The sequence below is a fragment of the Zeugodacus cucurbitae genome, chromosome 2 (genome assembly GCF_028554725.1).
Source record: "Zeugodacus cucurbitae isolate PBARC_wt_2022May chromosome 2, idZeuCucr1.2, whole genome shotgun sequence".
NCBI classification, from domain to species: Eukaryota; Metazoa; Arthropoda; class Insecta; order Diptera; family Tephritidae; genus Zeugodacus; species Zeugodacus cucurbitae.
This window is the reverse complement of record NC_071667.1, coordinates 57367642-57386622: the sequence shown is the minus strand read 5'-3', so window position 1 is coordinate 57386622 and position 18981 is coordinate 57367642.

The window sequence follows — 18981 nt, the reverse complement described above, 5'->3', positions numbered from 1 at the left end:
GACTAAAAAGCGCGATGTCTGTTTCAAATAATTTCAAACTTTCACAATTTCGAATTCGAATATCACTGTCAACATTCAAGCGCGCTCTCTCTGCACTACGCATTCCTTGCGTTCATCTTACACACACATAGCCAGCTACCGCTACCAATGTTACGCCACCCCCCTTTCGCTTCCACAATTGTCATCCGTCGCCATTAATCGAACGTGTATAATTCGTTGTAGAATTTAAATTAGAAACCAACAAAAAAAAAAAAAACAAAAACAAAACCAATGTAAATGCATATATTTTCTTTATTGCTTTAAGATTAGTATTTTTAATTTTTGTTTTTTTTTTTTCGAAATTCGACTGTAAATTTTATAATTCATACTATCGTATATCTGTATCTTCGAACTGTAGTTGCCAGGTTGCAAGTTACACTAACAAAAAACAAAAACAAGAAAAACAACAACAATAAAACGGTGTGTAGCTGGAAGATCAACACACACACACACACACACACTGACGCAGACGCACCCGCACACATACACACACCTACACACATATATACGTCAAATCATGCCCACCATGCCGTCATTTCTTCATACATAAATCCAGTAAAAAAAAATTGTGTGCGAAAAATGTGTAAAAATAGAGAGAAACAATTAGAGAATTTACAAATGCAATGTAATGAAAAATACACACAAAAAATAACAAAAACAACAAAAAGCGAATAAAAGCATACGTCCATTTTCTTTATTGCCTACATGAATGAGTATGAGCTAGCGGAGAAAAAACCGCAAATGCAAGCAGTAACAGCAAAAACAACTGCAACAACAACAACAATAGCAACAATATGTGAATTTTATTTAATACTTTTGTAATAATAACATTTATTATTTCTATTTTTCTCACACACACAACCAGTGCGTCGTATACTAACTTAATATTTAATTAAATACTCTTAAATTATTTAAAAGGAATAAAAAACGAAAAAAAAAATTATCAAAAGTCGAAGGCATATATTACTACAACAACAACAACCACACCGGTACTACTACTTACTACCACCACTACTGCTATCTATCAAATGTATGTATGTATGTGTTAAACGAGTGCAGCGAGTGTAATAGATCAGCGCTAGGAAAGTAGCAATTCAGTGCGCTCTAAAGGCGATCCCACACACGTGCGTGCGTGTTATGCAGGCTCACCCCAGGTGTGTCCAGAAAAAAAAAATATATAAATTTATATATAGAAGAAGAAGAAGAAACAAAATGAATTAGCAACAACACACGGTTACATATGTATATATCCTCTTGCATTAAAGTAACGATACAACAAAAAATAAAAACAAAACTCCAGCGTGTTGTGTGCGGATCGTTGGTTGGGCGGCAATGCAAATGAAATGCAAATTTAATAATATTAAAATTGAAAAATTTATGTTGCAAAATTTTCAGCAAATGCTTGTAATTTAAATTGTAAGCAACAACAACAACAAAACAAGTGTAATACGAACGATAAGAGTAACAAAAAAAAGAAGAAAAAAAAAAACAATAAGAAAATATATATAAAAATCGAAAAACAGTAAAATCGAGTAAAAAAATAAATAAAATAAAATAAAATAATTTGAAGAAAAAGAGGAATTACTAAAATAAATATATTTGTCAATTTACGTTTTACAAAACCGTGAATAACCTTTTGACCTTACTTAATTAGCTGACAAGAGAGAGAGAGAGAGAGAGAGAGTAGAAAAAAGAAGTGGAAAAAAAACAAAAGATTTTTACGTAAATTGTAGGTGCTGACGGCGGTGAGGCAGATGTAATGAGACGAAGCAATGAGATTCGCTTTTTTATAAATTTTTACGAGTTGGTACATACAGTTGGACTTCCATAACTCAAATCCCCATAATCCACAAAAAAACTTCTAGTTCGAGTGACTTTCGAATTACGGTAGATAATTTGTATGAAATTTCACTTCTATTGCCAATTCAAGAGTTCGAATTATGGAGAACTTCGAGTTATAGAAGTTCGACTGTATATTATTTTAAAAGTAAAAAAGGTTGGCGAGTAGTTAGTTCGATGTGGAATTTCTTCTTAAGAGTTGACAGTACGATAGGTACTTCAGCTCATACCAACCTCATGTGGACTAAAAGCACTGTTGCTTCTAGTATACTCGTATAGGCAGTTCGCTAAACAACAATTGTTGTTGTTGTTGGTGTAGCAAAAATATTTCTCAACTATAGTTTGGAGGAATGCTGTTGACTGGGCAGTATTTCTTGTGGTGAGGAGAATGATGGTTTATGCTGCATTGCAGTTTCGATTGCTGTGGAAGAGGTAGAGTCTTTGTATTGTATAGTATTTGAAAAAAGTAATTGAAAAAAATGTTTCAAAATTTTTTTGAAATATTTCTAGAAAAAACTTAAATTAAAATGACGGTTATGGATTGCCTTCGAAGGTAGATGCCATTCACACAACAGTCGTGTCTACCGCAGAAATCTGTATTCGACACAGGAGCGTCAACTTGGCATAATTCCACAAATTATTTTGAAAATGTGACAGTAACACTTTATAATTGCATTTTCTTCCCTTTTCTATTTCGTATGAAGACGCGCTTTCGCTGAAGATATCGTGAATCAATTTATAGAATATCTTTTGTCCCTTCTCAGTCATAGATCAGCCTTCTAAACAATTTCTGACTTGAGAAAACCATTGGTAGTATTTGTCAAGTTATAAGGCCCTTTAATTTGATGACAGATATAACTCCAGCCCAATAAGGAGAGAGGTAGAGAGTTTTGAAGAGAATATGAGTTCAAATTACTGTGTATACTTACTAAAAAATCCAAAATATGGATATAATCAACATTGTCCTCATAATTCAGTGGTGAAGGGTCAAAGTTAGATCTTCGAAAAAACTAAACATTTTCTGTATCGGAAAACACTGGACCCTTTCTAGCATTTGGCATAGTGTAAGCTAGACCGAAATATTTTACACACCATCGAATTAAGAAAATACGTAGATTTTATACATATTTTGGATTTTTAATAACTATATCCTAAAATCAATAATTTTTATTTTAAATAAATCCTCAAAACAAGTTAGTTTGTCCAACACCCAGCCGAGTGTTGTACAGTGTAATTATACGAAGCTCAGGATACTCATGTAGGGCGGCCAGAAAGGCACTGCACATTACATATTTACAGGTTTTGGAACAAGAAAGCAATTTCTTAAGCAATAACATAATTTTGGTAGGACAACAAGGAGTGCGTCTAAAAGTCGACTGATTTATGTTCACACGCAGAATGACGTTACAGATTTAATCACATTTTATATTACCGCCAATCTTTTTTAGTGAGAGCTCCAACAATATACTTCCAATATAGCAGCTTCGATGACAATCGGCCAAAATGAGTAGGTTTTCGAACTTGACTTGGTCGAAAACTTAGTTCTTCATATAAATTATGATAGATATGTGATTTTTTAACAGAATTTCGTTCAAAATGCGGATCATCATTATAGCTGAGCAGTAGTAGTAGTAGTACATTCCTAATCGTTTTCAAATCATTTCCAAATATATTTTAGTGTTGATTAAGATCAACTCTACTATAGCATCATACCCATACCCAGTATTTAAAAATAAAATTGCTTACATTAAATGCTCTGTTGGAGGCTCAAGCGCTAGTGCCACACTCAATTGACGCTGATCCTAAATGTAGGCAACATATTTATGCTGAAAATTATTTAAATTAAATACTGACTTTATTCCACCTAAAAGAAGATTATATTTAATATAACATTTTTAAATTTATGTGGTATATTTCAGGCGCATTGAAACATTTATTTAATTTTTCTTTTTAATATTTTTAGTAAATCCATCCACATTTTTTGGACTATTTTTTAGTTGAGGTAAGAAATTGATTTCATTTCTAAACTTTTTTTAATTGTGAAAGAATAAGAAAAAATTGCATTTTGCTGTTGTTGTTGCCTAGCTTCAGGTGTCAGCTGTGCTGCACAAGCCACCATGGATAGATCTCAGCTTTTGTATCTTAGAAACGCTTTTATTGCATTGCACATGAGTAACATTCTATTAATGCATTGGTCAATTTGACGGTTGATACGCAGATAAGTAGACAAATTACTATACAATTCTTAATAAATATTAAAATACGTAATTTACTGTGGAAAGGCAAGGTTGCATATATTTCTATAAAAATTTTTTAAACTTTGTTCGACTTGGTGACTTTAAGTGGCTCTCAAGGTGTGAAGAAGCTTTTTCAAGAAATAAGTCGAATCAATTATTTTGGTAGAATTTCAAATCATAAATGATAAAAAGTAATGTTTTTATTTTATTTAAGGGGTTAGGGGGAGTCAGAGATACGAAAAAATTTGAATTTTCAGAAATTTTTATAACAATTAACAAAATGGCGGCAAAATGATTTCTTTGAAAATCCTGACAACCCCTAACCCCTTAACACTATTTGTCTTTTGTTCTTATATTGAAGGCAGTTTTCATAATAAATACTTATATAAATATATAATCTAGTAACAAATTTTGAATTGCAATTTTTTTTTAAGTTCCTTTAATCCCTTTAATATTTTATTATTATAATTTTTTTTATTAAATTTTTATTTTTTTTATTTATTTTATTTTTTATTATTTTGCATTACTCTAAAAAAGTATAAACATTTTAAAAATAAATATATATTATGCAAATATTTTATAATATTTATGAAAATATAGTTTATTGTAATAATAAAAATAACAACTATTATAGTTTTTAAATAATTTTTTAAATTTAAATAACAATAACATTTTCAATTATTTCTGTTCTATATTGTATTAATATGCAAAATATTTATTAAGTCAACATCCTTTAGCATTAAAACATTTTCAACGAGTTCCTTACATTTTTCAATCACCATTTTTCACTAAGAAGAAGAAGAGTAAGTGTTTCAATATTCATCAAAATTCATCAAAAAACTTACAAACACAACACTCTAAAAATTATTAACGAAATTAATTAAAAATAAAAAAAGTAATAAAATAAAATCATAAAAAATACTAACTGTAATGTGCAAAACTAAAATAAATAAACTTTGTAATGGTTGACTTATTTTCATTTTCTATATAAAACAACAATAAACAAGAAAGAACAATAAAAAAGGCAAGATAAGCAAAAACAAGAGATATTCATCGTATTCCTGTTGTATGTAGTATGTACTATGAGAAAATAAAAACAAAACATAAAAATTATATAAACATAAAAGTAAAAATATAAATATAAAAACAATAAAAATATAAATATAAATAAAAAAAATAAACTAACAATTAAAAAAACACAAAAACAAAATGCGTAAAAAAACGATGATGCTATGGAAAAGTAATTTCTAAGTATTATAATTAACTACAAGTATGAGCTATGAATTTCTAAGAGGAATTTGAATACACAAATTTATTATAAATAAAAAATTAAAACAAAAACAAAAACAAAGGTAATGTAAAAACATGGATATGAAAACAATTTACTTATGAAACTTTTTTTAAACAAAGCAAGAAAAAAAAAAACAAAAACAAAAACAATACAAAGTCAATAATTGATATGGACTTATACATAAAACATAGATTGATAACAGACTTAAAAAGTGAACAGGCGAAGTGAAATAAAGAGAATATAAGCTTTTATTTTAGTTATTAACAATAATAAATATTAATCAATAAAGTTAAATTGAAATTGAGATAAATGATGCAAAGAGTGCGTGTTTTATTTGCAGTATTTTCGAAGTGATTCTATTATAAGCCTCCAGTAGCTCTTTCAATATCAATTATTTAAACAAATAATACATCTTCAACAAGTCTCCATTACAGCTTTCTTCTCCAGTTATTACTATATATGAGTCGGCGATTCAAGACTCAAATCGAGATTACGTTGTACGAGGTGTGTTCACAAAATAACGGGAATTTTCGGTTTTTAGACAAAAATATTAATTTACATTGATGTTGTCGCCTTTAAAATAGTCTACATGCGATATTATGCACTTATGACAGCGCTTCGTCCGATCGTCGAAACACTTCTCAAACTCGATTTTTGAGAGAGCCTTATTTCAGCGATTTCTCTTATGCTTGTAAAACGACAGACCTTTAATGTGCTCTATATTTTGGAAATAAGAGAAAGTTACAAGGAGCCATGTTTGGCGAATATATAGGTTGGGGATTCGTTACAATATTGATTTTGGCCATAACTTACGAAGAAAAATTCGTTAGATAAGCTCATAAAAACACGTCTAACCTTAGCGGCTGTTACAGACAAATATAAATATATTCGTAATTTTTTGAACACGTCTAGAATTTCTGCCATTAAAGAAAGTAATTAGTAGAAAAAAAGGTTCAAACAGATATTCATAAATCAATTCAATTTTAGGTGAAGCTTACCTTACATGCTTACCTTACGACTTAATAAAATACCGAAATATGTATACGTGACAAATCCAGCCGGAAAGAAATCATAGTATTTGGGCAAATAGGATTAATAATTACATAAGAACCGATTTCGCAGAGTACTAATACGAATCAATCATTCCTATAATTTTTGTAAGATATTTATGCGGAACATATAGACTAATTTTGAAAATTTTAGAATTTATTGTTTTCGCTATCCAATAATTTTAAATCATAATACATAATCATATACATAATCTTCTGTAACAATGTACCATGTTATTATAACAGCTGTCTTACCTTCGCCAAGTGTTGGAGAGTAGCAAATCGAAGCCGCAACGGTGCAACAATACGCTAGCATACTCTCAGACGCATGCGCAGTTTTATTGTTTGGGGACATCATTCTTCCCAATTCATACAACACTTTATTCATCCCTTGATTTCGAGTAAAGTCGATGGCTGGGTCAAAATATGTTTCCGTATACTACGACTAATTTAAAAATTAGAAATAAATATTCATTAGGTAATTTGTGATTAAATTGAGACACTTGTTTCTATGTCATATCACATGAAGGAAAACGGAATGTGCTAGATAAGAACTCGACTACTCTTCAGTCGGAAGCGAGATCAAATTACGGCCGAAGCATTTTTTGATGAACTTTTTTTCCATTAAATATATAAATATATAATTTATTATATATATAATATTTTAGCCTAAATACCTAACTAATATAGTCAATTTGGAAGCTGATTACTGTAGCGATGGTTAATGTTTTTGGTTTAGATCATTTAATATATTAATATCAAACAAACGAGATTAAGCGTAATTGGGTTTACCTTGAAAATTCATATTGGAGAAGTTTGGCGCCATTGTTTTTGCGATCCGTAAAATATTTAGAACAATTTCTATATGAAAACCATGAAAATTACCAAAGCGTTCATGGAGTAAAATATTTTATAAGAATTGATAATTGTTTCAAATATATAATTTTGAATTGCTGAATATAAAATACATTACCTTTACTGCTGGGTAGTATTTGGTAAAAGTTGGTTTAATCTGTAAAATATATATTATTTAAAACACGTTATATATTTATTTGTCATGTAATACATATATGTATGAAGTTGTCCAGACTTAGTCAGCTAAAAGCCTCCAGTGACATAATGCAAACGAAGATACTACAGCGACTTTGTGGGGAATATTTTGTATATTATTCGAGATTTGCCTTTGAAAGATGCTTGATGGAATTGAGTGAGAATAAGAGTGTCATACTAGTGTTTTATAATAATAATATTATTGGATTATTAAATTTTTTTCGATAAACTTATTTGTTTTGGCTGAGTATTGATCACATAAGTTCTTGTTTTGTACTCTTCTATGCTCGTTCTTTTGTATTTATATGGATATATATTATATATATTTTATATATAGACTGTATTGCGCTGATGAATAGTTCTGTGCTTCTCCGTTTTGTGACTATTTATGTTTAAGGGTTCTGAAAAGAAATCTTAAATTCACATAAGTAGATATTCTTTCAACAACATATTATTATATTTTTTATTTATTTACATATGTATATATTTTAAATTTGTTTAAGCCTTGTCAGCAAAAATTATTTTTCGATTTCGTTGCGGTATTTCACCGTTGCGTTGGAACAGCCGATCGCGGCGGCAGTGAAGATAGTGGCTGTGAATTCAATGAAATCAGCGACACAACCAGCTAACCACACTGCCAAAGCGCTTAGCCGAATAAAGGTGATGTTGCGTAGAGTTCAAATAACGGTATGTTTTAGGTAAAATAAAGTAAATTTACATTTGAAATATTTACTATATATGATGTATGTAAATATATGTATATAGTTAGAAATTAACTTAAAGTCAGTAATAAATAAAGTAAATTAAATTAATATTTTCTAATAATTATCATTAAAATATTGACAAATTTTTAAAAGCAAATGACACTTACATTTAACTTATACAAATAAGCAGTTAAACCTAATTTTAAGTAAAGTTTTATAAATTTAATTTAAAATTGTTGTTAAGTATTATTATGCCACCAGTGTCAATATATATTTGTTGTTGTTGAATACTTTTTTATGCTATTTTTTTACTCTTTCCATTTTTTGACATTTGTCATGTTGACGCTTGCAGCCGCTGGCGACATCTGTGGTGTTTCTAACTCTGCTAATCAGCATTCCGAGGTACATATATAAACACATAGACCGTATGTACCAACATACACTATGTATTTATGTACGTATGTCCTTAAAAGTGTCAACGCGTTGCCATTTTTTGAATAGTACCGTTCGTTGCGCCATTGCGTTTTGTGCGTTTGAAAAAAGCTTTTCACTGCAGCTGTTAATTTTAGCGCACGCACATACATACATATATACATGTACGAGTATACATAATTGTTTATGCTGAAAAATATGCAACGTTTTGCTTACAATTTATGCTTTAAGCTTGCCATAGCAAGGGAAATGCAAACCATATTCCGTTAAATTACAAAAAAAAATCAAATAGAAATAGAAAATTTCAATTCAAAATACAGAGAGATGCCATGTTTTCAAATAAAGAAATTAAATTATATTTTTTTTGTAAAGAAATATTAAAATTACTTATTACAGTTGAACTTCCCTAACTCGAATCACAATAATCCACAAAAATTTTCGATTTAGAGAGACTTGCGAGTTACGGAAGGTAATTTGTATGAAATTTGACTTCTATTGCCAATTCACGAGTTCAAGTTATGGAGAACTGGAGTTATAGCAGTTCGAGTTATGGAAGTTCAACTGTATATAGTTATTTAACTTGAAGAAATATGAAATGTTTATTGTTCAACTTATACTTATAAAGACACAGAATATTGTTCATTATGAAGTAGAAAATATTTCCCGGCTTTTTTTAGTTATGTCAATAGAAAATTTGTTCAAACTGTATATTTCAACTTGAAAGGCTAAGCTGAATTTATTTTGTTTGGTTTAAATTTCTTTAAGTGTGTATGGACACCCTGTATTGTCAAAAATATAATTTTATTACAGCAAACGTTTCTTTTTTGTTTTATCTATCATGTATTTGCTTTCGTTTTTCATTTTACTACTAATATCAAGTAAATTTTACTCGAAAATATATTTTCTGTCAGTTTTGATCTGAAGTTCATAAATTTCAAACTTTTTCATTTGAATTGCTTTTGTGAAATCGATTGTAAGATCCATCATGGTTATATAATATTGAGTAGAAATAATAGGACAAAAGAATTTTTTATTCAATACCCTTATTATATTTCAATATCGCATTTGAAGTTCGGAATTATTGGTCAGTGACTCTCCTAGTAGATACATATGTAGATTATTGGTAAGCTATAGAAAATGTACTATAGTTTGTGTATGAAACAGTTTAACTATCTATAATATATTCAGATTAGGTTTGCCTAAGTAAAAATTAACCATAATAAAGAGCGTCAAGTAGGTTATTCACCTAAAAATACTTCACTTATTTATTGTTTACTATTGTATATTAATAAAACTAGATCAAGAGTGTAACTGTAATTAGTCCAACCAACATTATGTGGGAAAAAAATTCAAAATGCTGAAGCTAACTTTCTAAAATAGTACAAGATCGCTTTCTTTTCGTGAATATCTATTGAAAAGGTATGACTGAAAGAATTTATTAAAGTCTACTAAAGTCATGTTAATATCTTCAACAAATTGTCCAACCGATTTGTGATATGTTTCACTATGCTCTTTCAAGAAATTGAGGTTATATATTTTTACACAAAGCCTTAGTAGATTGTTGTATTCGTCTTATGAGCAGTACTAACTCTAAAATATATGAGAACTTAAAAAAAATTCTATTTTCCATTTGTTCAGACAATTACAACCATTTTCGAAATGGGATTTGTATTGATTGAACATTTTTGAAACTACAGTTGAACTTCTCCAACACGAATCACCAAAATCCACAAAAAAAAAACTTCGACTTAGGGAGACTTCGTTTAATGGAAGGTAATTTTATGAAATTTGACTTCTATTGCCAATTCAAGGGTTCGAGTTATGGAGAAATTCGAGTTATAGATGTTCGAGCTATAGATGTTCAACTGTAGTAGGAGCATTCCCTAATTCTCAATATTATGAGTTAAAACAACATTTGCTAACTTTCTTAGTATTTTGACTACAGTTAATAATTTAAGAAAGTTCCTTATAAGGAAAATATTCAAAATTAATTATTCGAATATGACGAAGTGTTGCAAGTAGATTCTAAAATCAGTTCAATAATAGCTACAAGCTTACTTTTACTATTAACTGTTAACTATAAACTTTATAGTGAAAATCAATCAGTCTGCGGTTACTAATAGCAAATACTACTCGCGCATATACATATGCCTGTATGAATGCACCACTTCTTTCACAGCGCACAGTTATATAATGCATGAAACTGCTTTTTGTACATGCCGAAGACAAGCACCGCTTAAATTTGGGTCAGGGTCACTGTGTTGTTAAGTCAAAAATGCTTTGACTGCTTAACATTTTAATGTGCGGTATATAGATTTTTATATATATTATTATATATTATATATATTTTTTCATTTAACAGCAAGTCAATTGAAGTATGAATAATATTATATAAGTACGTATATTTGTACTCTTGAAAAAAAGAATTGAGCAGAAATTCTTAGTAATTTACTTTATCGCAAGCGGATGAATCAGTGGTTTGACTTGTTGTTAAAAGAAGCTATCAGCTGAAATTGCATGCGACTTGCTCAAGGTCGCAAGTGAATTTTATTTTTTATTTAATTATATGTACATATTATCGCATATGAATTTTAAAATTTTTTTTGATTATTAAGTGGAGTTTGAATATGTAGCTGCTTTAATTTGGGCACATTTTTGTTTATTTAGTATTTTGAAAAATTAAAAAAAATATGAAAAATTTGCATAATTCCAGTAAAAAATAGGAACAATATTAAAATGTGTACCTTTTACAAAATAATTACTTTTTGTAAATTATTTACTTTTTCTGCCTCAAAAGGTCAGTACATAATTTTCTGAATTTTTTTTTAATTAATTAAAATTAATTATTAAAAATTTTGGCTTATGAACATAAAAGGTAAAAATATGAATTTAATGTAAAAAAAAATTATTAAAATTTTCGTAATTTTTTGTTAAATAAAATAGTTTAAAATATTTTTTCACTTATCAATTTTGGCTGCATGACTCTACTTGTTTTTAAATAATTTTTACAGTATTTAAATCTTTTTAAAAGTTAAGTTTTAAATAAAAGTTAAAGTTTATATTGAATTTTTTTAAGAATGAATAATAATTAAAAAATAATTATATTTTTTATATTTTTTTTTAATCTTCGTTTAATATTTCACAAATATATGCATAATTACATATTTATTGCATTTTTTTTTCGGCGCTTATTACTAAAATGAAACAACAACAATTTTTCAAAATATTTTTTCGATGGTTTTTATTAAAATTTTTATTTTTAATACTATTATAAACTTTTTTTAAATATTTTTTTTAATTTTTTTATTTTTAATTTTTTTTATATTCTATAATATATATTATATATTTTTTTTCTTTTGCAAATTTTTTTTTTGAAATATATAAATATTTTTGCTATAACATAATGATTTATAAAATAAAAAAATATTTTATAACTTATACTAACTATACTAAAAATACACAGAATATAAAAATAATAGTATTAATAATTATATATTTAATATTATATAATAATTACATAAATAATTATAAATAACACTAACACTTATACAACAGTTTTTTTTTGTAAAAAAAATTGCATATTTTCAACATTATTTGCATATTTTCGCTAAAAATTATTTATTTTTAAATTTTTAATTAAATTTCATAATTTTTTTTTTGCATTTTTCTCGCTTAACTTTCATCGTGCACGCTTAAGCATTGGATAGCTAGGAAGATCGTCCGTCATGGCGTGTCGTACCAGATAGTGCATTTACAACTTAAAAAACCCAAATGCAAATGCACCCCTGACACGCACTCCAAAACTTCTCAGTGACAGTACAGACAAAAAAATAACAACAATAAACCAATAAACTAAGTAAGAACAACAAACGCATTTCCTTCAACGTTTAATGCGCTCAAATCAAACGGTTGTAGTTGTAGTTAAACGAACTTGAGTGTTTTTGTTTTTGTATTTGTATTTGTAAAGCAGGTTTTTTCTAAGAAAATGTGCGCGCTTTTCACGTTCACTTTTATGTTGGCCCCTTTTTCTTGTTGTAAACGTACGACGTGTATATGCGAGAGACCGTTACGACGCACAATCAGTCAGTCAGGAGCAGCAACAGCGGCAGCGACGGCAGCACCAGCAGGTATTTAGAGCAGTCGATAGTCGAGCAGTGCAGCGGCAATTGACAGCTGCCGAGCGTTTAAAGTGGCATATACATATGTGAATGTGTATATGTATTGCTTACATGTATAGCAAATGCATTTCATACGCTTCGAAATGCCTGTCAGCCTGATTGACTACTATTATGTTTGTATAAAAATTTTCTTTTATTTTTTTTGTGTACAATGTGACACGCTCCTAAGCTATAAATTCGTAAATAATTAATGAGTGGAATGCATTTAAAGCGCAAGCGAGTGTAATTACTTATGTCAATGGCGAAAAAAAACTGGCGAAAAAACGACTAATGAATGTCCATTTGAACGAGTGCAGCGAGGGTTACGTATACGCACTGGCGCACAACAGCAGCAAATCAAACAATTGATTTTAGATGTGATAAACTAACGCTAGTGAGCGTCTAAAGAAAACAGTTGAAAAACATGAAAATAAATGCAACGTAGCAGTGATGGATGGATAGTGAAAGAGCTGCAAAGAGTGGAGGCAAGCGCGCAGCTGGCAAAGCTCATACCAGGAAGTTCAACAAATAAATAGTAGACAGTGTAAAAAAATGATTGCCTACAAGTAAATGAATGCTGAATTACTGTTCAAGTTTCTGTTTTTTTTTTGTAATAATGAGTATATATATATTTTTATATATATAAAAATATTTATAAGCAATCATACGGAAACTGGCGAAGAATATAATGAAAATTTCGTGCTTTTGTAGTTGTAAAGCAAATATATGATTTTCATAAAAAAAAAACAACATAACATATGTACATATGTACGCTTTGTTGTTGTAAAAATGTTGCCGCCACATACAATCAGTCCACTGATAAGGCGGCTATCGAAGGCGGCAACCGCTTTATCAACTGACAAGTCAGTGTGGTTGTTTCTGTTGTACATTGTACTACATATGACAGCAGACGACAACGCCTGCATTGGACACAGTAGGTCATAAAATCAAAATATACACACATTAAAGGGAATTTAATGACTATTACACATTGTACGAGCGCTTCTATTACATATCATCGGCAGCTAAAGGGGAGCGAGTAGCACGGCGTTTAAGCGCATTAAAGCCATTTGTGGCCAAGTGATGAATGACTGTTATCAGCAAATGAAAAAATAGCAGGAAAAAAAAACTAGAAAAAAGCAAATAATTGTGTTCTAAAACTAGAAACTGTTCAGGTGTTTGCTTATTCACGCTGTGTGAACGGCTATCGCTTGCGTAAATTTATAAATAACGCACGCATGCTCATATGTTTGTATGTCTCTCTGTGTATATGTACTTAGCTATTAGCTATTATTTCCTTAAAAAAACGCCAACGAGTCATGTGCGTTAGTGCGTCACTGTGTTGCCTGCGTATGTTGCTAGGCCAAAAATACAATTGAGGTATGCATAGAAGCATTACTGCGTGTGCTGACTTCATAGGCGGCAAGTACAATTAAAGTCAATAAACAGTAGGCATGTGTGTACTCATTAAAGAGAGTATTGCTTGCGGCTGACTATGAATTTGTTGAGCATAACCAATAAATATCAGAGACTTTGGCTAGCTTTTCGGTTATGTAATGCAGTTAAAAGGCAGTGAACTTGTTGGACTGTATTGGAAAGCGTGTATATAACAGTACATTTTTAAACTTTTTTTTTTTAATTTTTTTTTTGATATTTAAAAAATTTTTTTTTCGATATAAGGAACCAATAATGAGTGCTTTATATGGTCTTAAGTTTATAAGTATAATCAAAAAGGTAGATAAGGTACAAAAAGTGTGATCAGAAATAATCAATAATGACAGTTGAATTGCTAACTAGTGCTCTTTTAGAGTTGTTTGAATGAAAGTAGCAAAACACGTGCTTTTCTTATAATGAAATTGGTAATAAGGAGTAGCTCGCTAGATTAGATGACTTCAATATATCGTTTACATATAACAATATTGTTCAGATAAGTGATTGTGCGCTATAACTTCTTCAAAAAAGAGATAAAGTACACAATTTTTTATAGTTTCTTCATAAAATACAATTTTGCATTAAAATTGGTATACGAATTTCATAAAAATTCTCTCCTATAAATTATATTGAGAATGAAATGGTAAAAAAACAGTAAATTATCGATTTCTAAGATTATTTTAAATCAGCTTTTAAGTCTTCTTTTAAGTCTCTACATGCTTATATAAAATCAGTAAAAATATTTACTAAACAATATGACACTGGTAAACTATCCTGTAGTATTTTTAAAGGTTTCAGATTAACTCAAAAACTTGAAAAAAACTCATTACAGTGAAACTATTTCATGACCTAACAACCCCTCTCTGATTTTCACTTATACTAAGCAAACCACCTAAGTTATTATTGTGCCAAACAGCGTCAAGTTATGTGACCTTTAAACCTCACTAAAGCTTTGAAGTCGTTAGATTGAGAGCCGTCAAATAAAAAATATGAGAGTTGCACGCGGAAGAGTCATCGTCTAACAATAGCAAATAAATGCGGAGAGAATTTACTCACGAGTGCTTCAAATGATAGCTAAACTATTAAAGTTTCAAGTATTGCCTGCATTGTTAGTTACAAAGTCTAAGTGGGTTTTTTCATATAATATTGAAATGTTAGTTGAGTTTGTAGCAATATTAATTGCAGCGTTTTGCTTTACAAATGTATTTCTATGAAAAGGAAAATAAAATGCATTGCAGTTGCTGAGATAAGCGAATTCATTAGAAAATGACGGATTCATAGCTACTATGAAAAAGCTTTTTGTTTATGATTAGAACTTAAGGGAGATATATGTAATTTAGAAGAAATATTGCGTTCTTTAAAGCCTTTGCAGTAATATATTTTTTGTCAAATGCTTGAAATGAAATTTATAACTTCTTGAAATTTCTGCCATATGATAATTAATGTGTAGTAAATAGTTATATATATCTTTTCTTGGCATTTCTCAAATACCGAATTGGCATTTGTGCGTAAAAATAGCCCTTGAAGTATAAATTACTCATTTATCTACATATATGAAAAATATTCCACTTTACTTCAAAAACTAACAAGTACAACTTATTATTAAAAATGCTTCTAAATAAATTGCTTTGAAATTAATGGTAAATTCAATTTGGCGGAAGGCATGAAAAGTAATATATTTCGAAATATTTTTGTGAAAAACTCACGAATAAAGCTTTTTTAGCTGGAATTTATGTTGATAAGACACACATTTTTACTGGGAATTTCATACTAGCAATTCAATAGACGATAAAATTAATTCTGTAGTAAAATAAAATAATAAAAAAATCTGCCATTTCTGTTGTCAAAACTCTTCATCAAGCTAATACTTAAGTTGAGTAAAAATTTCCAGAATAAATTCGATTTTCTATATACAATGCGCACACACTGTCTTGCAAATGTGCTTTCAAAAAACCATTGCTTTGTTTAACAAGTAGTTTGCTTCACATATAGGTCGCAAAGTCGATAAGATATCATAAATTACGTATACATATATACATATGTATATATTTTATAACTATAACTGATCAGCTAAAGATTAGCGGAACACTTGAAATTGGAAATAATGTAGATAATTGTGCATGTGTGTGTTACTTGTTTTTTAGGAATTTACAAAGTGCGTATGCTATTACGTAGATACACACAAGCGAGTTCCTGAACTGATAAGCATTTAGTATGTACATACATACTTATAACATAATTGTCAATTGTACTGCATACAAAACTAATGAAACGTTTTTCTGTTGATTTTCAGTACATTTAACAGAAAAACTGAAGAATTTTTCATTTAAAAAATATTAGTTGAACTCATAATTGTGGGTTCTGAAGAATTTTTCGTTCAAAGAAATATTAGTTGAACTCATAATTGTTGATTCTGTAGTTATGTCATTTTTTGTAAACAGCAAAACATATTTTATTACATAAAATTTTAAATAAATCACACTAAATTATTAAAAAAGTAGTTATTGAAAGTAACATTAGTTATTTTAAATTTTTATACAAAAATGACATAACTCCATTTTTGATAATTTTTAATTAAATGTTGTTTTTTTTTTGTAATTTGTATTCTTTAAACTTATGATATTCGAAGTATATAACTTTAAGGCAAAAATAGAATTTTGGAAAATATTTGCATGCAATCCTACGCAGTTGAAGCTTACCATATCAAAATTTATGACATCTAGTTACTAGTTTTCCTAGCATAAAAAATCACACGATAAATTTTTACCACCTTACAATCATCACAGTTATACTACAATTTCCCCTTCATTTATGACATTTCATATAACAAGTCATCATATGACACACCCACACACACTGCTTTGCATATACCATACTAACTCCATTCAAGTTCTTGACATACTCTTGTCAAACCAATTTGACATTTCCGTGTCAGCAGGTCAACATTTTTAAACAACCGCACTCTCTTGCAAAGTTAGCCGCAATTTACTTTTAGTACACTTGCATTGATTTCATTGATTTCACTAGCATAATTTCGATTTGTTGTTGTTGTTGTTGCAATATTTTTTCTTCTTCTTCATCATTTTATTACCCTTGCAATGGCTTGTTAAGCCAACTCAATTGAGTTGCTTGTGAGCAAATTTATAACGCCTACGAGAATTGAGGTTACAAGGTGCTGGTCATGTGTTTGTAAGTCATATATGTATGATGGTATATGGCATGTAGCAACAATAATTGCTACACATTTCTAAAGAAATCGCATGCAACCACACGCTATTTTTAATCAACTGCAGGTAAATGTTGGCGGCAACTCAAGCACATAAATACAAAGTGGGCTAGGCGCATCGATAAATGTGTTGCCTATAAGGGGTATGTGCTAGAGAAAATTAATTTCATGTGATATATGAAATTGCATGACAAATTTCTAGATTCAACTGATTTGGTGGTGAGTAGGTTGTGAAGAGAAAATTAGGTGATATATACTATAGTTATATATATTTACATATATATGTATATATATTAAATAGTTGTTGATTGTATGCACTAACTGTTATTTTAAAGAAAAATGTCTATATAAAAAACAAAAACAACATCTCAGCAAGTATGATAAACAAACATACTCCCATCACAGCACATTGCTTTCTATCATTACCCACCCCATAAACCATAAATCATTCGCCAATTATTGATGCCATAAAACATGTGCATTTATGTAATCGAGTGAGTTGCAATGCAAGGTTAATAATAAAATTCAATTGAACGCATTTTTAATGAAATAATTGCACTGCAACCGTCAGCGAACAAGTCTCTTTGCAAACTTGAAAAAACAAAATTAAAAAAAATTAAAAAAATTTTGCGGCAAAACACAAATACTGTTATTAAAAATGTGCAAAAAACAAATGCATAGCTTTTGCAAAAAAAAATGTCAATGTTACGTATACGCCCCATTAAGCAAACACGCGGTCGCCGCTATACACTGTACAGCAGTCAGTTGCGATGAAAAGAAAAAAATATTTACATAATTACAGTGAAACTGTGCTACAATCAATATTTAATGCTACAAGCATATACAAATCGCATGACACAATATTAAAATATCTTGATAAAATCGCATGACACAATATTAAAATATCTTGATACATTTTTCTAAGAAAAATGCAATTGATTTTCACTAAAATGAAGTAAATTCGAAATATTACACAAACAGCTTGAAACCAGCGAGTAATAAAAAATGAAATACTGTTTTTTATATTTTGTAGCAAGCTAAGTTCAAATCACAACAACAACAAACACCGCTAAAAGTTATTATGAGCAAAGCAATAACGAGGAAATTGAAGTGAAATATCAATGCAAATTTCATTAGGTAGCGGAGTAAAGTAAATTTTTTATGTATAAATAATATTTTTTTTTATAAATAAACCTTTGAGCCAATGTTGGGCTGTTATTAAGAGAACTTTACTTGCTATTGTAAGCTAGAGAGTTGTTAAGTTCGTTCGTAGTACCTTGGGTGCAAAAATCTTAAGAAATCACTACTCAACTACTAGTGGTCTGTAAAATTATTATATTATTTTGTTGTTGTTGTTATTTTCATTGCAATATAATAACAATAATCACAAAAAATTTTTATTTTTTTTTTATAAAAATATACAAAAGTTGAAAAATTTTTTGATTTTTCCACAGAATTGCTTATTTTTCGAGCACAAAATACTATCTGAGATCTTTCAGAATTTTTTTAAAGATTTTTTTTTGACT